Below are 22,570 nucleotides of genomic sequence, written 5' to 3' on the forward strand. Positions count from 1 at the left end.
GATTGGTGATGCTGAACACATTTTCATATACACGTTGGCCATCTGCGTGTCATCTTTGGAAAAAAAAGCCTATTCAAGTAGTTTGCCCACTTTTTTAATCAGGTTATTTGTTTGCTTGTTTTTGGTATTAGTTGTACATGTCCCTTGTATATTCTGAGTATTAACCCTTTAGCTGATTTGTAGTTTGCAGATATTTTCTCCACTGCATACAATGCCTTTCCATTTTGTCAAGTTTTCCCTTTGCTGTGCAGAAACTTTTAGCTTTATGTGATCTCACTTGTTTATGTTTGCTTTTGTTGCCTGTGCTTTTGGTGTCAAATCCAAAAAAATCATTGCCAAGACCAGTGTTAAGGCTCCTTGTTCCTATGTTTTCTTCTAGGAGTTTTACAGTTTCAGGTGTTACATTTAAGTCTTTAATCAATTTTGAGTTGATCTTTTGTAATGTGTAAGATAAGGGTCTAATTTCATTCTTTTGTATGTGGATATCCACTTTTTCCAACACCATTTATTGATGAGGCCACCCTCCCCTCATTGTGTATTCTTGGCACTTTTGTCAAAGATTAGCTGGCCATATACGCATTTCTGGGCTTTCAATTCCATTGGTCTAAACATCTGTGTTTATGGCAGTACCACACTATTTTTATTACTGTAACTTTGTGGGGTAATATGAAACTGATCTTGAGTTTTAAAAAGCAAAATACAATAATATGAAATATGGGAAAATTTAACTTATTTTAAAGATTATTAAGGACACAAAAGAAATTGAGAAATAGATCTCATGTATCTGTCATTATTTATCCAAATTTCCTTTTTTAGGTTGATTTTTACCAAATTAAGGTAAAAAGTATACAGAGAATATGAAAGGGTTAAAATTCCATTACACCACTAAAATTCTTCCAAAATAGCTTATGATGGATCTCAAATTAAAAAAAAACAAAACAGCAAAACAAACATACATGGGTAAAATCAAGTTGTGATGAATTGCAGAAGATGGGTTCACCTTGTTTTGCAGTTGTTTATAAATGTTATAGACTACTTTGGAAATAGCATTTATTACGTAGCTAGTATGCGGTAAGCACTTTATATATAAAAATTAGGTTCAAAGTGATTTGGTTAATAAGCACAAAAGCCGAGGTTTGAACTTCTCCAAGTTGTGTTCTGTCCTTGTATCAAAACACTTCTTATACATCAGAAGTATGTGTACTGTCATTACTAGCATGTATGCTTGGTAGCAGATCTTCCAGGAAGAGTCTGACTTCAAGAAGGTTAAAACTTATTTGGGCAATTACACTGCTGGTGGGAATGCAGTTTGGTGCAGCCACTATGGAAAACAGTGTGGAGATTCCTCAAAAGACTAGGAATAGACTTACCATATGACCCAGGAATCCCACTCCTGGGCTTATATCCAGAAGGAACCCTACTTCAGGATGACACCTACACCCCAATGTTCATAGCAGCACTATTTACAATAGCCAAAACATGGAAACAGCCTAAATGTCCATCAACAGGTGACTGGATAAAGAAGAGTGGTATATTTATACAATGGAATACTACTCAGCCATAAAAACCGACAACATGATGCCATTTGCAGCAACATGGATGCTCCTGGAGAATGTCATTCTAAGTGAAGTAAGCCAGAAAGAGAAAGAAAAATACCATATGAGATCGCTTATATGTGGAATCTAAAAAACAAAAACAAACAAACAAACAAAAACAAAGTGTAAATACAGGACAGAAATAGACTCATAGACAGAGAATACAAACTTGTGGTTGCCAGGGGGGCAGAGGGTGGGAAGGGATAGACTGGGATTTCAAAATTGTAGAATAGATAAACAAGATTACAGTGTATAGCACAGGGAAATATACACAAAATGTTATGATACCTCACAGAGAAAAAAATGTGACAATGAGTGTGTATATGTCCATGAATGACTGAAAAATTGTGCTGAACACTGGAATTTGACACAACATTGTAAAATGATTATAAATCAATAAAAAAATGTTAAAAAAACTTATTTGGGCAAAACTGTACAGAAAAATATTTAAATTATACTTTGTTATATTCATCAAAGCTTAAAATGCAGATCCTAAATACAGAATTAATCCTCCCATAAAAATATATAGTAATTGCTTCTTTTGATGGAAGAACGTGTGATGAATACATAGTTATAGACTAGCTACTCTACAAAATACTATGGCTCAAAAAGTTTTGTGTTTATTTACTCTTTGTATAACACTTCTGAGATAGTTGGGGAGCCCACAAACTCAGTTTCTTCCTATATCGGTGCTTCACCACCTTCTAGGGCATTTCTGTGGTCTGCATGGTTAATGCTGGCTCATGAGCAGCACATGCAGTTTCTGGTCCAGGAGAAAAGCTATGGTCAGCAGTTTTCAGGGTGTACTTCCCTTACCCAATAAATTGCATATATCACGTCTACTCACATCCTATGAAACAAGAACTTAGCTACACTTAGTTGCAAGGGAGCCTTGGAAACATAGTTTCTGCCTCGGTAGTCATGTTCTCTGCTAAAACTTGGTGGAGTAGATATTGTTCAATTATGAAAAGAATGAAGAACAGAATGGATAGTGGAGGAGCTATTTCATACTTAACTAAACCTATTGATACCTCATTTTCCCCAATGATTTTAATAATTGGTTTCAACAACTTGTGTTTTAACTAGTTTTATTTCCCCCTCTTTCATGATATGTTGGAACTGACTGCCCATGTCATTATAGCTTTCCCCTCCCTTAGAGCTAGAGGTGACCAGAGAGGTAATCTACTCTAATTCTTATGTCTTATAGGTGAGAAGAATTCAGCTTAGAGAGGAATTCTATATAGCTCAAATTTCTTCTGCTAATTAGTGTCAAAACTGAGACATTAATTTTAGACCCTGTTTTAAATCTAAAAGGTAAACCCTCTTATTCCTGTTAGTTTATTTTTTTAAAGAGCAGTTAAAATATGAAATCATTTAAAGTTAAATTTATACCTGAAACACTAAAAAATTATCTTAAAATATATGTGGCAAACGCTGTTTTTGTTTATAAAATGGATATGCTGATTGAAAGTCCTCAATATCTTCAATCCATTTGAATTTATCTATAATTTCTGGCTTCGTTGTCTTTGAACTAGAGCAAGAATTTAAAAACACATTTGAAATAATCTAAAATAAGTTTGTCTAGATTAAAACTTTTTTTTTCTCTAGCCTTTTATGAATATCTTGAATAGATCTAAATCTACATCATTTCTTTTCCAGCCATTGGCTTTTTATCTAGTCTCTCCAAAGTATTCAACTTTTAACAGAAACAAGAATTGTCTTTCTCTTGGCACTCATATTCTACTGGGTTATGAAATATTTAATTGAATTATGTAAATTCAGTACTAAGCCCAATTGAAATAAACATTTTGGGTTTGAATATAACCAACTTTTATTAAACATACAACTTAACCAAGGAAGCAGACATGGAAGAGTGTGCTTAAAGAGTGTCTTACCAGCTCCGGGCTCCACATGCTGGATACATCAATCAGTACATCACACAGAGGGAATGGGGAGCTTTAAAGAGAGCTTCTTAAATGTGCAACCAAAATTAATCCTTGTTGACTGCTCATATTTTAAAGTTTACCATTTCTCCTCCTTTGTTTTTATTATTATTAGTATCATATTCCTCACCATTAGTAATCAAGATCATAATATAGAGAATATTGTGTGAGAAATTGCACAATCCTGAAATGTTAAGATATGGTCTCTAACCTGAATGGATTTGAAATTTAGGTGGGAGGAGACAGCATCAAAGGCAAAGTTGTGAAAAGCCCGAAGTAAAATCAAGGAGAATTTGGGGTGAGGCAAAGTTTTCCCTGTTCTTTTTCATATTCTTCTAGGCCTTCTAAGAAAAGCCAGTATGCTAATTTTATTAAAAATACCAAATTCCACATAATGCTGTTTTTTCATATATCAACAGTGACCAAATCTATGAAGATACTAAACTATCTAAAATGCAGATACAATTTTATTTATAAATATGATTTTTACAAAATTGAAAGCAAATTAGGTATTCAACCCCGTGTCATTAAAAGCTTGAGAATCTCCCCTTTACATCTCCTGCACAGAAGCAGTTGACTTTATCAGGAAATACAGTGAAGCAGAACTTGTGGACTCCAGAGATGCAAACGTATCTCTTAAAAAACCTCAGAATCATTTATGATTGTTATCATGTTAATAGTTAAAATAAATGAACATACACATTACATGGACTGTTAGGAAACCATTAAAAATAATTTTATGAAGCATTTAAAAAAATAATGCTGGAAACTTCTGAGGAGAATTCTTTGTGTAAAACCATGAAATAAAACTGATGGTAGAGTTTAACCACAGCTGTGTAATGAAGTCACGTAACCCTGAAAGAACATATACTGTAGAGATAATTGGTAATAAAAATTTTTCCTTTATACTTATTTGTCAGCAGTTAAAATGTTATTTTAAATAAGTATTACATGCATTCCAGTTTTCTCTAGTGTATCATTTAATATATGTGATTTTAAAATCTCCCCAACAATTTACAAAGTTACAGAGTTTTTAATTGTTCTTTAGTCTTGATGAGGATAAATTTCAGGTATAAGCAGCTATAGAATGTGGATGGTTTTACCCACAGAAAAGGACAGGGCATTGTCATTGTCAACTCCCATGCCCCAGCAAATGTGCTAAATTTATACACTTTCAAGAGTAATACAAGCTGGTGAATTTTTTTTTTTTCTGAAAAAGGAATAGCACTAACAGATTATAATTAAATGAAAGATATATCTCCCTACAGATAATAGATCTCAAAATTTTGTTTATAGGATATGTTTTTTTCAAATATATGGTAATAAAGATGTGATTTCAGGACAGCTGTCAACTAAATTCATTCCAGCTAATCAAAAGTCCATTTAAGTTACTTACTCTGTAAAGGTTAAAAAACATTTTTATCTTCGAGTGTGTTAGGGAGTTCTGTGGTAAAGATAATAGATTTCATAAAAATTGATAAGAGAAAATATAACTAGTAATGGGTTGCCCAAGTGTTGAGTAGGTGAGCAAAAAATAAAAAATTACTTTCACCAATGTGTTTATTGCGTACAGTTTAGTTCCTGTGCCTCACCCGCATTCTTCTTGCCTGACTTTTGTTAGAAAAGGTCAGATTTTGAGTAATTGGCTGAAAGTATAATTAAAGCTAATTAACAAGTAATGCAGGCAAGACTGCACAATTATAGAAATGATTTTCACAGTGATAAACTAGAGCAGAAAGTTAGAGTGCTGTAGCTTCTAAAATGTTTTTCCCAAAGCCTTGTTTAAATTGCTTCCATGAGATAATCAAGCACATGTGTGAAATTATACACGTATTTGACAATGTGGTTTTTAAAAATTGTTACTTCACCCTCCAATTAATCCTACCAACCTGCCTATCCTGACCACATTTAAATGGACCATGAAAACGACACCAAAGAAAAGATTGCTTTTTAGAGGTAAATGAGCTACTTAGATTATTGGGTTTTTTTTTAAATCTATGTCTAAAATCTTTATGGTTTCAGACTTTTAAAACCTTTAATGCAACACCAAATTATAATGTACAATATAAAAATTATAAATACGTTGAGGATATTGGTAGAAAAGATTAGTTTACAATATACTATTTTTTGATTCTTCACACCATTATATGTATATAAGCATCTGAAATATTCTGCCCAATAAAAATGCTTTCCTTGCCAGAAATTCACAACTGTACCTCCTTCAAATAAGTAAGCAGACAGAATAAAGAGAAAGTTCTCATCCTGCATACTTCAGTTTCATTTTGTTACAATGGATTTAACAGTAACAAGTAGCAAGGATACAGAATTTGAGATGATTTCAATACTTCTCCACCCACTGGTATGAGTAATGATAAAAGTTTCAGGGAGAGGTTGAAGAAATATTAACTATGTTGTCTTTCTTATTAACATTTCATGCGCGTGGCTTTCGAATACTTAATGCTGTTAATCTTCTTTTGTTGGTCATCAAATGGATATTCACTAGGACCTTGAAGTAACCCTCAGCATCTTCTCTTTCAAGCATGATGGCCAAATGTTGTAGAGTAGGGCACTGGGTGTCTGTGGGCAGTGGGGGTTAGGGAGCTGAAATCCGTGTCTTGCATCATTTCCTGGGTTGTACCCCTGCTGTCTCCGCCCACTTCTCCCTCCCCTTCTTCCTGTTTTTCCTTTTGTATATGTTCTCTCAGTTAATGCTCTCCAAGACTCCATAACTTAGTCATTTTCAAATTCCTCATAACCCTCTTCCTCTTACATTGAGCAAATCTCCAAAATCCACTGATGTTCATTTTCAAAGTATTTCAAATCCATTCCCTCATTCCACTCCTACTGATACTTCTTTTGTTCAGAACAACATAAAGGCTCATTCTACTACTGCAATAGTCTTTTAATTCTTCTTCCATTTGACATTTTATTTCTCTACAATTCATTCTTCTTTTTCTATGAAAAATATCTTTCTCAATTATAGGCAGCTTCTTGTAGCCAAGAGTTCTATGTACAATTTTGAGTGGAATACCCTGATATCAGGGCTTTTTTTCATTGCATTTAAAGGATGTAATGATGCTGAACATGGGTTAGAATACAGTATCTGATATCAAAATATTCTTTATTTTTTTCATTGTAATGCTGATATCTTTGCATAAATGAATTTCTCTTTCCTAATTACTATGTGCTTCCTGGATTTTCCAGTTTCTATTAGTCACCTTGGACTGAAACCAATGAGCCTTCTTGTCTAAATGGGTGTTAGCTAAGTATATGGTGAAGTCTAGAAACACACAGAATTTTTCATTCTAAAATATATAAAATTTATAAATTACTTCTCAGACTTTAAGGTGCATATAAATCACCTGAGATTTTTTAAAAAGTTTAGATTTTGATTCAGTGGGTCTGGCATAGGTCCTGCAATTCTATATTTCTAACAAGCTTTCCAGGTGGTAGTCTTGCTGCTATTTTGTAAATAAGCTTATATGTCTTTTTTTTTCTTTCCAGATTCCACTTATGAGTGATATCATATGGTATTTTTCTTTCTCTTTCTGGCTTACTTCACTTAGAATGACATTCTCTAGGGCCATCCATGTTGCTGCAAATGGCATTCTTTTATTATTCTTTATGGCCGAGTAGTATTCCACTGTATAAATATACCACAGCTTCTTTATCGAGTCATCTGTCGATGGACATTTAGGTTGTTTCCATGTCTTGGCTATTGTAAATAGTGCTGGTATGAGCATTGCGGTGCAGGTATCTTTTTGAATTAAGGTTCCCTCTGGATATATGCCCAGGAGTGGGATTGCTGGATCATATGATAAGTCTGTTTTAAGTCTTTTGAGGAATCTCCATACTGTTTTCCATATGGCTGCACCAAACTGCATTCCCATCAACAGTGTAGGAGGGTTTCCTTTTCTTCACATCCTCTCCAGCATTTATTGTTTGTGGACTTTTGAATGATGGCCTTTCTCACTGATGTGAGGTGATACCTCATTGTAGTTTTGATTTGCATTTCTTTAATAATTAGTGATATTGAGTATTTTTTCATGTGTCTAATGGCCCTTTGTATGTGTTCATTGGAGAATTGCTTGTTTAGGTCTTCTGCCCATTTTTGGATTGGGTTGTTTGTTTTTTTTCTTATTAAGTTGTATGAGCTGTTTATATATTCTGGAAATCAAGTCCTTGTCAGTCTCATCTTTTGCAAATATTTTCTCCCATTCCGTAGGTGGTTGTTTTATTTTACTTATAGTTTCCTTAGCTGTGCAAAAGCTTGTAAGTTTAATTAGGTCCCATTTATTTATTTTTGCTTTTATTTCTATTGCTTGGGTAGATTGCCATAGGAGAACATTGCTAAGATTTATGTTAGAGAATGTTTTTCCTATGTTTTCTTCTAGGAGATTTATTGTGTCTTGTTTTATGTTTAAGTCTTAAAGCCATTTTAAGTTTATTTTTGTGTATGGTGTGATGGAGTATTCTAACTTCATTGATTTACATGCTGCTGTCCAGTTTTCCCAACACCATTTGCTGAAGAGACTGTCTTTATTCCATTGTATGTTCTTGCCTCCTTTTGTCAAAGATTAATTGACCAAAAGTCTGTGGGTTTATTTCTGGGCTCTCTATTCTGTTCCATTGATCCATATGTCTGATTTTGTACCAATACCATGTTGTTTTGATTACTGTAGCTCTACAGTATTGTCTGAAGTCTGGGAGGGTTATTCCTCCAGCTTTATTTCATCAAGAAATCTCATTTGGCTGTGTTGTTGGGTGAGTAAGATACAGAAGCTTATGGGAAGGAAACTTGGAAGAGGTCTAAGAAACAGAGAAGAGCATTTTAAGGGTCACCAGATGTGAACTTGGCTTATATTTCACGTGAGAAAAGTCGGTATGATACTCAACTATTTTCAGAATGCCTTTTAGACTAGCCTAGACTAGTCATCTCCCTTGAAGCAATAGAGTCTTTTTTAATTTTCCTGTTCAACCCAGAAAATATGCACGTGTAAGACAGGGGATGAGGTAAGTGGACAGTAGATCCTGAATGATGGTTAATCAAGATGAATGAATTGTTGACCACGAGGATACATTAATGTACTAGGCCTGGCATAATGACCACAATTAAGGACATGATCGATGGTATACAAGTGACTTCTCTGTAGCGCCTATACATACAACATATAGGTGACACTATAACTACAGTGATGGACGGCAGGAGTTAAACTTAAGAATATCTTTAAGATTAAAATTCTCGATCACATGCAAGCTCCTCTAATACTGTTCCTGCATAGCTATTACTTATTCTGATTTAACAAGTTAAGGCACATGATTTTTGGCCTACTTTAATTTCCCAGGAACTGCTCTGGTATTCATGATTCTTTATACACAATGAAAACATCAGAGTCCTTCATTGTTTTTTTTCCTCTATTAAGTCACCAAATAAAGATATTATCCACATTAAAGATGGTGCTTGCTACTAAGCAAATTAGATTCAAGCCATCCTAAATAAATATGCAATCCAATTAAAAAGTGTTTTTTGTCTGTGGGAGGGGCCACTACTAGACAATCCCTCTATCCAGTTTAAATTAGGCGATTACCCTTTAGAGTCTCCTACATAAAACTCTGGATTTGCTACTGTCAAAAAGAATCTGGCACTTTAGAGGATTCCCTTCCAATCTGCTCTCAATCTGATAGGTTAATTGCCAGTTCTTTGCATCATGTCTCAATATTATAACTATGTGTCAAATACATATGTTTTGTTTTTGCATCGAGCAAAGGAAGGTTCAAAAGGGTAACAACAATGTTTCAAACTACTCATACTAATGCTGTAAAAATGCCAGCTGTATTTTGGGAGGTAGTGGCTCAGGATCCACCCTCAAGGAGGCTCAGAGAAACATAAAGTGGCAAAGTAACTACCTCAAACACCTTTTTCAGAGTAATATACAGCACTGAAACATATAATTCACATTAAAGACCCTTTAAAATTTAAAAGCTATTTTTTAGGGACTTTTCTTCCTCCACCATTTTTTCTTTTTTTCCCAGTTCCTTTGCCATCCTGATGAAGTGGGCATCTGAATGGTTTTAATGTCTACACTTACCCATGAGGCAATGGAATGAGTCATTTCCCTCAAGTCAACTATAACTGGAAAATGTAAAAGTCTATGCTATGTCCGGGAGGAGTTGGGATGGTCTTTATCTTATTTTAAGAGATTGATTTGAGATCTTTACATTATGAGTGAGCACACATTTGAGACCAATTTTAATGTTTTTCTTGGAAAAACAGTACACTTAGGAGTTAAACTTTGTCCCAACAACTGGTTTTTATTAGTAAGGAAGATGAACTTGAAACACAGGAATAATGGAACAGAGGAACAGAATTATTGAAAGATAGCCCTCTGATTATTGAGCTTCTAGTCACTTGCTCATTTTAATAAAAAAATAAAATTAATTTTTTTCACAAAAACACCTTGTTAATTCATGAGACATGCGTATACACGTATATTTATTTCTATATATGTGTATAGAAAGGCATTTTCTGTCCAAGGCAGAGACCACTGATTGTGTTATGGTGGTAAATTATATGATGAAGACTAAATTCTTATACAATATAAATTTTACAAGTAAAAATAAATGTCCTTTTATACACTGACAGTGAAAATTAATCCATCTGCTTTTCCCCAAATAATTTTGAGACATGATTAACTGCTCTTAGATAACTTCTGGGCACAGTGTCATGTGTTTGTGAGTCAAAAATATTTGTTAGACTAATGGCACCAAATATTGGAGTGTGATCAAATGTAATATACTTCCTCTTAGCCAGACTTTCCCAATTTGATCAGTCACTTTTAGTAGAAAAGTATTTTCCAGGGAGGTTACCATAATCTCCAAGTAGCAGGAATTTAGGAGACTATTAAAACTGCATTGAAATAAATTCATGAAAAAAATTTAATCTTTTTCTGAAAACTGAAAAACAATGTCCCTAAGCATTTTGAGCAAAGGAAATACATTCTCAAAAAATGTTAACCAATTTTCTACTTGGAATTAAAATATATAAGAAGTTGCACCCACTTGATATTTTTCAACCCCATTTTCCTTAACATGCCTCAGAGTTTGTCTGAAATAGCTATAAACCATGACACCAGTCGATATTATTATTATTGAAGACCATGGAAGAGTATGTGTTTAAAGCCTGATTAAAGCATATTTGAATGACCTTTATAAAATTTTAGAATACCAAGGATTATGCTTGTTGACAGTGAGTGAAATGGAATAACCAGAGATAAAAAGGATTTTTGATCCTAGGAAAAAAGACATCCAGGCAGAATTTAGTCATAAAACATATTTTTGCAGCTACTTAAAACTAATGAGACTTATAAATCTTTCCCTCTCTCCTCACAGTCCATCTAAGAAGATAAATCATTTACAGAAGATAAGTATGGTCTAAAGTAACAGGGAACATTTCACCTTTTGTAATTATTTAAAATTTGCTGTATATTTTTTTTGGTTAAATTGTTTTAAAAATCAGGTAAATACTGATAAAGGTTGGGTTCTGTTTTCAAAGAATCCTTTAAAACCACGAATAAGTATGTAATCAAAAAGTGATAAGCCCTCTGAAGAAAAATATACTGTGCTCAATGAAAGAGAGTGTTGAGATGTGGTTTGGATTGGGGGATCAAGGAGGTTCTCTATGAGGAAGGACGTATTTAAGCTGAGGCTGGGAAGATTTAAGGTGAAAGCAATAGCAGGCTTGAAACCAAAACTGAAAAAGAGCTTGGCAGGTTTGTTAAACAGAAGGAAGCCATGTGGCAAGAGAATGGAGATTCAGAAATGCAAAATTAGTTTAGAGAATTAGGCAGACCCAGGTAACAGAGCTTTGTAGGCCATGGACAAAAATTTGAATTTTATTTTAAATATAATGAAAAACCTATAAAGGTTGCTTTAAGGGCAGTGACGTAATCTAATGAACATTAAAAAAATCTATGGCACTTGCAGTTATGTGAAAAGTGAACTGAAAGGGGAAAAGAGGGAAATGAGAGAGAAAAGTATGGATTTGTCTCAGAAAAGCTGATGGTGGTTTTGACTAAGGTGGTGGCACTGGTAATGGAGAGAAGTCAGTGTATTTAAAATATAGGTTGAGATTTGGTGATGATTTGATGTTGAAGGTAAAGAAGAGGATGGGTCAAAAATGCTTGGTTTCTGGTGTGACAAAGTATGTAGAGCAGATCTAAGTGCTTTTACTTTTAAATGAAATTACCCTTTATGTAACCAGTATTAATTTTGTCAGTTTTTGCTTAATGTATTTTGGGGTTCTGTTAGGTACATATTTCCTGATGGATTGATTATTTTATAATTATAAAATGTCCTAAATTTTTTTCCTTAAAGTCAGTTTTGTCTGATATTAATATAGCCCCCTAAGTTTCCTTTTGTTTAGTGTCTTTGTTAAATTTTTCTATACTTTTCCTTTCAATCAACCTGTGCTTTTGAATCTAAAGTGCTTTAGTAAAGAGTAAATAGATAGGTATTTTAAAAAATCCATCTTCTAATCTCTGCTTTTTGATTGTAGTAATTACTCCATTTACATTTAATGTAGTTTTACACTAAGTAAAATAAAGTAGGATTTACATCTGCTGTTTTGCTGCCTTTTTTGTTCCTCTGTTCTTGCATTACTGCAGCCTTTTGTGTTAAATAGACTTTTTTTTTGTATGCCATTTTAATTTCCTTAATTTTTATTATATTTTTAGGTTCCCCCCCCTTTTTTTTTTTTTTTTTTGACAAATTGATTCTAGAGAAAAAGAGACATTTTACAGTGATACAGTGATGAATCCACCAGGAAGACTGAACAGGTATAAACATTTATGTACCTAACAACAGAGCACCAAATTACACAGGCATTTTTGGAAAAAAGTATACCTTAAGTGTCATTGCACTGCTTTTTGGACTCTATTTTCTGATAAGAAGTCAGTTTTTAAATCTTATTAAAAAGTGCTTATATATAGGTTGTTTTTGTTTTGTCGCTTTAAAGGATTTCTCTTCATCTTTGACTGTTCTCTATAGGACTGATATGTCTAGGTGTGATTATTTGTAAGTTTATTTTACCTGGAGTTCATTAAGGGACTTGGATGAGTAGATTAATATTTTTAAATCAAATTTTGGAAGTTCTTGATCAATATATCTTCAAATATCTTTTCAGCCCTTTCTTTTCTCTCCATGAAATTCCCATTATGTGTATGCTGGAATGCTTGTTGGTGTACCTCAATTCTCTGATGCCTTGTTCATTATTATTTCTTTTCTCTGCTCCTCAGACTAAATAATCTCTCTTTAACCATCAAGTTTGATGATTCTTCTGCTGGCTGGACACTTTTTGAGTCCCTCTGATGAATTTCTTTTCTTTTCAGTTATTGTACTGTTCAATTGCAGAACTATTTTATTCAGTTATTAGTTTCTTTTTTTATTTCTGGTGAGATACTGTTGTCATATTTCTCTGTTTCTTTAGATATGATTTCCTTTAGCTCTTTAAACATATTTATAACAGGTGATTTAAAATCTTTAGGAACTAAGTCTAAAATGTAAGACCCCTCAGGGACAATATCTTTTGGTTCCTTTTTGCAGCACACTTCTTGTTTTTGTTTTTGCATGTCTCATAAATTTTTATTGAAGATTGGACATTTTAGGTAAATTTTTGTTGAAAACTGTAAAAACTTTGGTATCAAGTCTCCCCCCACTGCCCATATTTCACTGTTATTGCTGGAATTTTGTTGTCATTGATGTTTTTCTTATTGCTGTGTATTTGTTCAGAGACTTGCTGGACTAATTTTGTAGATTCTGTATTTCCTGCAGTGTGCAAACACTGAATTCTCTGCCAGATTTTTAAATCAAAAAAATTTTTAACATTTTTTTGAGTTATAGTCAGTTTACAATGTTGTGTCAATTTCCAGTGTAGAGCACAATTTTTCAGTTATACATGAACATACATATATTCATCATCACATTCTTTTTCACCATGAGCTACCACAAGATCTTGTATATATTTCCCTGTGCTATACAGTATAATCTTGTTTATCTCTTCTATATATGCCTGTCAGTATCTCAAATTTTTAAATATACTAAATTTAAAATAATTTTTATGTAAAATTTTAAACCTGGCTTCCTACGAGTCACCTCTGATTCAGTATAATTAAGTGGTCAGCCAATCCAATTTTTGAAGAGAAAGTATCCTTAAATACCTTGCCTGTATATCTTCTATTTTTCGCCAAAGGGATCTGTGTAAGAAGGCATGCTTTCAAACTTCAGGCTATTTATAAGACAACCTTAGCTTTCATTTCCTGCTTGTTCAGGGCCTCAAGTTCAGAAATTAAAGGAGCTTTCTTCTTAACCGAGTCTTTCCAGGGCTGTGTACATGCTGTTGCAGTCTTTTAGATGTCTAGAAATATGTTGGAGCTTTCCAAATTTCCCTATAGCCATTTCACTCTCCAAGATCTCCTTTTAAATTTCTGGCCAATCTCTTTTTTTCCCCCTTTCCAACTGAAATAATAGCGTTTGGCAGCTTCAGTGTTGCTAACAGATTGGAATTATAATGGCCTATAATGAAAAAGAATATGAAAAGGAATACACACACACACATACATACATATATATATTTTGTATATCACTATGCTGTACACCAGAAATTAACACAACTTTATCAATTGATGATATGTCAATTAAAAAAAGAAGTGGGCATTTAGTGAATTCTCAATAAATGTTAGGGCCTATTTCCTTACATAGCAGAAATCATGTAGTACACAGTGGTACTATTACTGTGGGTGAATCAAGAGAAGGAAAAGTTTGGTGAATTACGTGCAGAGCAACCTCATTGAGACTGGATGGTGGGCACTTGTTCAGAGAGAGGTTCACAAAAGATTCCAAGATTTTGCAAAAGCCAAATATCACTGATTTAACTTCTGTGGTTCTACCTGGACCTGGCTTATCTCTACACTATAGATTAGTAATTTTTTTTAGCTCTATTTTTTCAACCACACTTAGTCTATACTTGTCCCACATTTACTCTAAAGTTACTCCACACTTTCTACATTTACTCCACACTTACTTTTTTTAGATTGTTGTATATGCTTAGGTCTTTGACATTCTTATCAAGATACTGCCAGATATATTTCTATACCTATAAATAGTTTTCCTAGACATTTGTGTTTTCTACACATTTTATTTAACTTTTTTTCTAGTCTCAGGAATCCCATAGTGGGTGTCAGATGCCACATGCTTGAAGTTTTATTTTTTTTTACTTCCCTGTGTTACTTTTGGCATCATTGTTCATCTCATGAGACCCTACCTTTTAGAAATAAATTGGTACTTATAATGAAAGACTGTATTTGTAGATAAACTCATGCTGTGTTTATATCATGTAAAGATGAATATAGCTGTATGTTTTATATAAAAACACATAGCTAGGTATCTGTTAAGTTATAACAAAATTCTAGGTTAAACTCTGTAATCATCTAGGTTGTCTTTCTATTTTTTAACTTTTCATTTTAGAATAAAAAATAGTATAAAAAGGATAGCAAAGACTTTAGAATTGATTTTTATACTTCAGTAAATTATTAAGTGTTATAACCAGTTTTAGTAATTATATACAGTTTTTATAATCAGTTTTAGTAATTAAGTATAATTTTAAAATTTTGATATATATTAAATATGTTTACTGTTTTACAAAACTTCCTACAATCCTTGATTAATGTGAAGTGACGCTTTCCAAAGCTATTATGTGCTGAAAATCTGTGGTCAAAGGATGAGAAATCCAGCTGCTTCTATTGCTGCAGTAGATTTGGAATAAACACTCTAATGTTGCTCAAAGGAAAAAATAAATAAACTGTATCAAAATGTTGCCCCCCCCCCCCCAGCGCCAAGTAGGAAAAAAGTAGCCCTGGAAAAACTTGTGACTGCTTTGTCATTTTTGCAAAACTGTGGAAACACACCGGAGCAGCTAGTTCCCTCATCCCTGATTTCCCCAGATGGCTGAGTTCCCATTAGCTCACCGGAGAATGAGATGCAGACCCAGTGCCTTTACATGTCATTTTGACAAGACATAATGTCCGATCTTGTTTGTGTACGCCTTTCCCTTCCACCTCAAGCCCGCTGCACTACTGGTGGTCTGCCCGTGTGCCACACAGATGTCTCTCCGCGGCAGGCTTTATTTTTCAAGTTGCTTCGGAGAGCATATGTTTCCATGGAAGCATGTTCCTTCCTTCTCCCAACACCTTCTTGTGCTACATAAACAATCTTCATCTGCCCCCTCAGATCTGGGGCACACGAGACTTTCACAGATGTCGATTTCGTTTTCAGACTGTTTGCCTCTGGTGAACACGGTCGTCAGATAATGTCTCCCTTCCTCCTCTGTTCCAAATGACTTGGAATGCAGATTTTTCCCCTCCTTTCAACTCAGTTTCCTTCTGTGACCCCAGCATGTTTTCGTCCCCTTTCTTCTAAGTCTGTCTTTGTACTAGCTCTCCAGATGGGATCAAGGATGAGCTCTTCCTGCTCCTCACTTTATTCTCTTTACGACTGGTTTGCAGGGAAAAAAGAGGCAAATACACACATTAAATGTTTCGTATGCGTGGCCAACTCTGTTTTTCTAATTTGTTCCCTTGACTTTTGAGGGTTTGTCACATGTTGCTTATTTATTTATATTTGGTAGCTGCCATGTTTAATTATTTTTCTATTTTGGGGCTAGTTCATTACAAAGAAGGACACCACAAAAATATGCACATAAATTGACATATATAGTGCATATAATTAAATATAAAACATCAGATAAGAGCTACTTCAGTATCAGTTTTCATTTCCTTTTGTAAAAGGAGCACTTTGGCTTTTCTTTCATTTACTCAACACCTATTTGTTGAGGAGGTGCCATGTGCCAGAAAGCCCTCTGGGTGCCAGTATTAAGGTCGCAGAAAAGGTCTCCCTTCTCAAGGAATTTATATTGTGTGAGAGACAGATAATAAACAAGTACACAAAAGAATTAAGATAATTATGAGAGGATGCCAGCTGAGCTGATTCTAAATGACAAACAGGAGCCTGGATGCAAAAATCATGATAATGGGAAGGAATAATGGGAAGGGAAGGAGTAAGTGCAGAGTCACTACAGAAGGACTGATGCTGGCGTGCTTGAGAAACAGGAGAGAGGTCTCTGTGACAGATGTGTCACAATGAGCATGTTGGAGCGGAAGTCTGGGGCCAGATCTCTTAGGACATTTGAAAGCAGGGTAAGAATTCTCAATTTTCTTCCAATGTCCAAGAAGCCATGGAAGCTTTTAAGTAAGGGAGCAACATGATCTGATTGATTTGATTGATTTATTGAGGTACATAGTCAGTTGACAATGTTGTGTCAATTTCTGGTGTACAGCACAATGCTTCAGTCATACATGAATATACACATATTCATTTTCATATTTTTTGCCATTAAGATACTACAAGATACTGAATATAGTTCACTGTGCTACACAGTATAAACTTGTTATCTATTTTATATATACCAGTCAGTATCTGCAAATCTCATACTCCCAATTTATCCTTTCCACCCTCTTCCCCCTTGGTAACCATGTTTGTTTTCTATGTTTATGAGTCTGTAAGTTCACTTGTCTTTTTGTTTAGATTCCACATATGAGTGATATCATATGGTATTTTTCTTTCTCTTTCTGGCTTACTTCACTTAGAATGACATTCTCCAGGGACATCCATGTTGCTGCAAATGGCTTTCTTTTATTTTTTATGGCCGAGTAGTATTCTACTGTATAAATATACCACAGCTTCTTTATCGAGTCATCTGTCAATGGACATTTAGTTTGTTTCCATATCTTGGCTCTTGTAAATAATGCTGCTATGAACATTGGGGTGCAGGTATCTTTTTGAATTAAGGTTCCCTCTGGATATATGCCCAGGAGTGGGATTGCTGGATCATATGATAAGTCTGTTTTAAGTCTTTTGAGGAATCTCCATACTGTTTTCCACATGGCTGCACCAAACTGCATTCCCACCAGCAGTGTAGGAGGGTTTCCTTTTCTCCACATCCTCTCCAGCATTTATTGTTTGTGGACTTATGAATGATAGCCTTTCTCACTGATGTGAGGTGATACCTCATTCTGGTTTTGTTTTGCATTTCTCTGATAATTAGTAATACTGAGGATTTTTTCATGTGCCTATTGGCCCTTTGTATGTGTTCATTGGAGAATTGCTTGTTTAGGTCTTCTGCCCATTTTTGGATTGGGTTGTTTGGGTTTTTTTGTTTTGTTATTAAGTTGTATGAGCTGTTTATATATTCTGGAAATCAAGTCCTTGTCAGTCTCATCTTTTGCAAATATTTTCTCCCATTCCGTAGGTTGTCATTTTGTTTTGCTTATGGTTTCTTTTGCTGCACAAAAGCTTGTAAGTGTAATTAGGTCCCATTTGTTTATTTTTGCTTTTATTTCTATTGCTTGGGTAGACTGCCATAGGAGAACATTGCTGAGATGTATGTCAGATAATGTTTTACTTACATTTTCTTCTAAGAGGTTTACTGTATCTTGTCTTATGTTTAAGTATTTAATCCATTTTGAGTTTATTTTTGTGTATGGTGTAAGGGAGTGTTCTAGCTTCATTGATTTATGTGCTGCTGTCCAGTTTTCCCAACACTGTTTACTGCAGAGACTCTCTTTATTCCATTGTATATTCTTGCCTCCTTTGTCAAAGATTAATTGACCAAAAGTTTGTGGGTCATTTCTGGGCTCTCTATTCTGTTCCATTGACTCATATGTCTGTTTTTGTATCAATACCATGCTATTTTGATTACAGTAGCATCATAGTATTGTCTGAAATCTGGGAGGGTTATTTCTCCAGCTTCATTATTTTTCTTCAGTAATGCTTTGGCAATTCTGGGTCTTTTGTGATTCCATATAAATTTTACTATGATTTGTTCTAGTTCTGTGAAAAATGTCCTGGGTAATTTGATAGGGATCGCATTAAATCCGTAGGTTGCCTTGGGCAGTATGGCCATTTTAACAATATTGATTTTTCTAATCCAAGAGTATGGGATATCTTTCTATTTCTTTAAGTCATCTTAAATTTTCTTAATCAGTGTTTCGTAGTTCTCTGTGTATAAATCTTTCACCTTCTTGGTCAGATTTATTCCTAGGTATTTTATTGCTTTGGGTGCAATTTTAAAAGGGATTGTTTCTTTACTTTTCCTGTTGATTCATTGTTAGTGTAAAGAAATGCAACTGATTTTTGTACATTAATCTTTTATCCTGCTATCTTGCCACATTCTTTTATCAGCTCTAGTAGTTTTTGTGTGGAGTTTTTAGGATTTTCTATATATATAGTATCATGTCTGCATATAGTGACAGTTTTACCTCTCTTCCAATTTGGATCCCTTTTATTTCTTTTTATTGCCTGATTGCTGTGGCTAGGACTTCCAAGACTATGTTGAATAGAAGTGGTGAGAGTGGACAACCTTGTCCCAGATTTTAGTGGGAAGGTTTTCAGTTTTTCACCATTGAGTACTATGCTGGCTGTAGTACTTATGTTTTTGAAACATCCCTTTGGCAACTGTGATAATTTCTCAGAGTATTCTTATTTTTAAAGACATTGTTAATGCAGTTTTAGGTTCACACAAAAAAATTGAAAGTGCAGTATAGAGATTTCCCATACACCCTCTGCCCTCACACATGCTTGGCCTCCCCCATGATCAATAACACCCACCAGAGTGGAACATTAATTATAATTGGTGAACCTACATTGACACATAATTATCCAAAGCCTATAGTTTACCTTAGGGCTTACTCTTGGTGCTGTACATCCTTTGGACTTGGACAAATATATAATGACATGTATCATTTTAATATCACAGAATTTTCACTGTTCATTCTTTCCCCTCATCTCACTAAAGACCACTGATCTTTTTACTGTCTCTATAGTTTTGCCTTTTCTATAATGATGTCCTAAATGTTGGAGTCATACAGTATGTAGCCTTTTCAGATTGGCTTCTTTCATTTAGTAATATGCATTTAAGTTTCCTTCCATGGCCAACACATTGTGTTGTAAGCATCACTCTACTGAGCCATGTCCTGGTCTCACCAGACCTTGCAACTACTACATCTGTCCCTGCTCACCCTGCTCCCTTCCTTCCCTAGGAATGCTCTTCTCCCCGTTGCCTGTTTTGGAAGCATCTTATCCCCCCAACCCTTGGGAACTTCCTCTGTGAAGCCTCCTGACCACCTTGTGTGTGCTCTTCCCATACTCTGTGCAGGCTCCTATAAAAGCTCCCCGGACATAAATATTTATGAATGTGTAGCAAACTGGGAAACGCTGGAGAGCTAGCAAGGACAAAGACTGCGCAGGGCCTGAAGGAAAGGTTAAAAAAGCTTTGACTTGAACCTTAAGGCTGCAAAGGGACTCCTGAAGAATTTCCGTGTGAAAGCAACAAGATCAGGTTTGTTCTTTAGAAAGTTCACTCTGGCCACACACTGGCAAGTGGAGTGAGTGGGCTGAGAAAGAGACTGGAGGAGGGCTGTTGCTTTAGGCTAGATGAGATGTGATGGGAGCTCTCAACGTTCACATACACACAGGCACACACAGAAATCACAGTGGAGGGGATAGGGGTAAGAGCTCAATTGTAGAGTACACGCCTAGCACACACAATGTCCTGGGTTCAATCCCTAGTACTTCCATTTAAAAAAAAATAGCTGACAGAGTAACAGTGAGAATGGAGATGAAAGGATGGGTTCAGAAAGACTTAATCAGTGCCTAACTGATGAGCAGTGTGTAGGGGGAAGTAATGCAAGTAATAGAAAGTGAGGGAGAGAATGAAATTAGGATTCCCCCACTTCTGTCTTGAGCATCAGGGTGGATAGTGGCACATTTCACTAATGCAGGCATGTGGAGTAGACATTTGGGAGGTGTCTTTTCACACCACCCATTTTAACAGTAGTTACTGTTTGTTGTTTTATGTGCCAACACTGTGCTTTCTATTTTACAAATTAACCTTTTGTTCTGTTTTTTGCTTTTTTAACCTTATGATTTCAGTTTTCTTTTTTCCTTTACCTACAGTAAAGCTCAAGTAGAAACCTTAGGCATTTCATAGCCTATTTGTAGGTAGAGTGTGTTCCTTCGTGGGCAGGTGCTGTGTTGGAAACAAGTTGGATGAGTTTGGGGAGACAGTGGCTGGGGACTCAGGAGCAAGTAAGGCAGGGCCAGGAGGGAATTTGGGACACTTTCCTCCATCCATCACCATCTCACAATGTCTCTGACCTCCTAGTACACAATTATATGACTTACATTTAAGAGATACTCAATAACTATTTCCTTAATACTTCATATATTCCTCACAAATGGTAATAATAAGCTTTGAAGTCATAAAGAAGCTTTAGGTCCTTCAAACATGTAAAGTGGTTTTTTTTTTTTTTTTTCATGGAGTTCTTTTTCTCACTTTTGCTCTCTCTCCCCCAATGGTGGCTATGTTTATGAGTTTTTCAAAAGCTTTCCTTTGCCCTTAAATCCTTTATGAGCAAACATATTTCCCTCCGCTACCATGACTTTATTCCCTCCTTTGCATTTTCTCTTCACATTTTATAATACATCTGCCCTTGTTATGCTAAGCGTACTTCTTTCATGCAGTATTTTCAGCAAACTAATTGCAAATGCTCCTGCTTAAGCCACCTGACATGAAAGATAATGTCATCAAACTGTCGTCTCTCCCTTGGGTAGGCAAATTTTTCAATGGCCCATCCTTATTTGATGTCTGAGAAGATCAAGTACAGCTACCCCCTTGCACAAACATGTAAAGATTTGCGGTTTTGGTTTTTTAGCAATTTTGAACTGAAGAAACCCATGCTGAGATTTGTTTACAAAGAGTGATGCACTTTTGCTCTAATTGTTGTGTGTTCCCCTAACTGACTTTTGAGTTCAACTCCATAAAGGGATTTTCCCACTTAAGACTTTTAACAAAGAGATATTTTTAGAGTATGAATGACATTTACTCTAATGGGAGAAAGCGGCAGATGTGATAACATGAATCAAAAGATTACTGCTAAATCATTTACATTGATTTAAAAATGGATTTATTTAAAAAATATTTGTTGAGCATTTATTATGTGCCAAAGCACAAAATCAGTGCCCTGTATGAGCCTACATTCCAGAGGAGCAAAACATACGATTACCAGATTGTTAATGCTAAGGAGATAGGAGAAAAGCAGGGAGGGAACAGTCTTGGTTTATGATGCTTGTGCTGGTATGATTATTGATAGTGTCCCCTTTCACTTTCAAACTGTGCCAGTTTGGAAAAGAAACAACGTGGTCAGTCTGTGCATTGGGGATGTTGGGTGATGAGAGATTGAAATTTTAGCTAGAGTGGCCAGGGAAGATCTCACAGAGAAAATGATATTTAAGTTAAGACCGGAAAGAGATGAAGAGGGATTAATGCAAACATCTCAGAATGGTTTCTAGACAGAGGGGAAAGCAGATGCAAAGGGCCTAGAGTACATTCATACCTGGTGCATTTAAGACGGCACAGCTGAAGGAGAAGACTGAGGACGACAGGAGAAGGAAATGAGAACAAGAGGTAAGTGGAAGCTGGACAGATCTTCAAAGGTAGAAGCCATGGCAGAAGTTTCAGCAGATGAGTGACTTGATTGATCGATGTTTTCGTAGGCTCATTTTGCCTGCTGTGTGGAGAACAGACTGTAGAGGAGAAGGGGTGAAAGCAGAGAGACTAGTTAAGCACTTGTAACCATCCTGACTGGAAATGTTGGTCCCTAAACATAGAGGGGTAGCAGTTGAATTCCTGAAAATTGGATATAAGAGAAAGCAAGGAGTAATTAATGCATGATGTGGAAGCTCAGGCCTGCCCACTGGAGGAATGGGTTTCTTTTTTCACTCAAATGGGAAAAACTGAGATGAGGAGATTTGGCAGCAAATTCAGGATTACGGTATTAGATGTATTAAGTCTGCGATGTCTATTAGACATCCCTGTGGATGTCAAGTAGGCAGGAGAGTGCTGGCGAGCCTTGTTGATGCAGG

This window comes from Camelus ferus, chromosome 1 (genome assembly GCF_009834535.1).
Source record: "Camelus ferus isolate YT-003-E chromosome 1, BCGSAC_Cfer_1.0, whole genome shotgun sequence".
Taxonomy (NCBI): Eukaryota; Metazoa; Chordata; class Mammalia; order Artiodactyla; family Camelidae; genus Camelus; species Camelus ferus.